This window comes from Argentina silus (assembly GCF_951799395.1).
Source record: "Argentina silus genome assembly, chromosome: 9".
Lineage (NCBI taxonomy): Eukaryota > Metazoa > Chordata > Actinopteri > Argentiniformes > Argentinidae > Argentina > Argentina silus.
This window is the reverse complement of record NC_139663.1, coordinates 5496511-5499010: the sequence shown is the minus strand read 5'-3', so window position 1 is coordinate 5499010 and position 2500 is coordinate 5496511. Positions and strand designations below refer to the sequence as shown.

Below are 2500 nucleotides of genomic sequence, written 5' to 3'. Positions count from 1 at the left end.
CCAAGTCTTAGTTGACAAGAGAAGAAGTGTCACCGGTAGACGACACAGATCCCCTTTTCCCTGCTGTGCGTCTGCATACACAGATTGACGCCACAGTCAAAACCGGGGGTATGAAAATTATGCAGGAACCCAAGCTGTTTGCAGAAGCCTCCTTCCTCCAACAGAGTGGGATGTGGCCTCCTGTGGCTCAGTGACTGTAGTTCCTAAGTCCACACTGTAGGCAGCTAAATGTTTCAGAACACCTACAGAAACAATGCAAGATGATCTCATATGGAGGTAGCCGTGTAGAAGCAGGGGCTACAATTGCCTTCCCAGAAGAAGTAAAAAAATAAAATAAAAAAATAAAAATAAAAAAACATGATGAAAATGGTCTTATCTGCTTTTCATTTCCGTAATGCAATCAGCTCCACAATTGAGTTTGTTCACATGCTGTAAATATACAAAAGCTTTCTACTGTTTCACAAAACGCATTATCCTCCATGCTTTGTGAGAGTGTAGAGAGGTGTAAATGAATAGCGGATACACACAGTGAGTGAAACTGTAAGTTAATTGCGTTTAGAGTGGTACTTTTGTTTTTGTGTTTTTGAAGAGGTTTATAAATCGGCTACATCAAAGCAACCATTTGGTGTTTTGTGTCTGTTGTGGGCTGTGTGGGTAAGTCATAACTCATGCCAAAGCCCTGAGGGCTGGCGTGGGCCAATAGCAAACAGGCCTCTTCACACACCGTCTGTCTGTCTGTCTGTCTGTCTGTCTGTCTGTCTGTCTGTCCGTCTGCCTGTCTGTCTGCCTGTCTGTCTGCCTGTCTGTCCGTCTGTCCGTCTGCCTGTCTGTCCGTCTGTCCGTCTGTCCGTCTGCCTGTCTGCCTGTCTGTCCGTCTGCCTGTCTGCCTGTCTGCCTGCCTGTCTTTCTGTCTGTGGCATGGGCCAAGGGGGGGGGCCAGAAGGCCAGATGTCATCGTTGGGAGCATCCAAATTTAATCTGATTTACTGTCAGCATGGATGAAATGGAACACAGAGCTGAAACATTGAGGAAGGCGGGAGAGAGAAAAGAAGAGGGGGAGAGAGAGTGTGAAAGGAAGTTAGGGTGAGATAAGATACACATACAGGCAGCATGCACCCACCCACCCCCCCCCCCCTCACACACACACACACACACACACACACATACACACACACACACAAACACACACATTGGGTCCATTGTGACTTGGGTTGGGTGCTAGTCCATCTTGGCTGATACAAGCACAGCAATTCTGACCCTCTTAGCCTGAGGACACAGTGTTCCAGACATGACAGCCCCCTTGGGTCAGAGGCCCTGCTGGACCACCAGCTTAACCCTATTTATGTGCCAGGAGGCCTGCAGGAGTGCACGCGCACACACACACACACACACACACACATACACACACACACACACACACACACACACACACACACACACACACACCCCCACACACACACACACACACACACACACACACACACGGTTCAGAATCTTTTCTTTTTTGTTTGTTGGAGATCAAGGCTGTATGTGTGTGTGCCCATGTGTCACCCTCTCATGCAGCACCATGGTAACAGCCTGGATGGCTGACCCATCAAAGTTGATTGCCTTTCACAGTGCAGTAAATCCCCCCCCCCTCTCCCCCTATTCCCCCTCGTTTCAGAACATTGAGCCAGATTTTGCTGATGCCTGATCCACGAACAGCTGCTCTCTCCACTCTGTTTCCCTCTGCTGCAGTGAGAGGGCATGGGCACATCGAAGACACATGGGGTAAGGGGGTGGGGGAGATGGGGGATGGGGGTGGGTGAAGCATGATTGGACAGACCGTAGGCGTAATGCAGTATCTATCTGAGGATGATAGAGGGGTGGATGGATGGATGGATGGATGGATGGATGGATGGATGGATGGATGGATGGATGGAAAGAGTGAGGAGGACAGAGGATTCACACTGTGCAAGTGGTGGGGGGCTGAGACATGCTGCATCAGAGAGCAAAACGACTCAGGGCTGAAAAAGCTCGATCAGGCTGGACGACTGCAGGACACATGCGTGTGCGTACACACACACACCTACACACACACACACATACACACACACACACACACACACAGTTGTGATGGCTGGGGGAGCACACAGACAGATCAGTCATGACAGCTGAAGCCCAAGGCTCAGCCTGTATCATTCACCACTGTCACACTCTCTCTCTCTATCATAATACAACCTGATCCAGAGGAACCCATTCTGGGTTTATTCGATCATTTAGGACAATATTATCTACTTTGCCAAAAGATTACTGATATGATTTGCCTTAGCCCGCCATTAAAACCTATAATGAGCTCTAGACTATAAAGAAATTACATTACTACATTAAAATAAGAATTTCGACATTGGAGGATTTAGATAAAACGCATGACATCTCTTTTTTTAGTCTCTCCTAAGTGCCTGTGGGAACAAGATTCCCCCCCCCCCTAGTGAAGTAACTCTCCACTTTCATTACATCA

The 2500-nt window shown here is 48.3% G+C and overlaps 1 protein-coding gene across 1 annotated transcript in view; it reads right to left on the bottom strand.

Moving 5' to 3' along the window:
* The window catches only part of LOC310809253 (serine/threonine-protein kinase LMTK1-like), a 30701-nt gene that overhangs the window by 18535 nt on the left and 9666 nt on the right, over nt 1-2500 (bottom strand). The window lies entirely within an intron of this gene.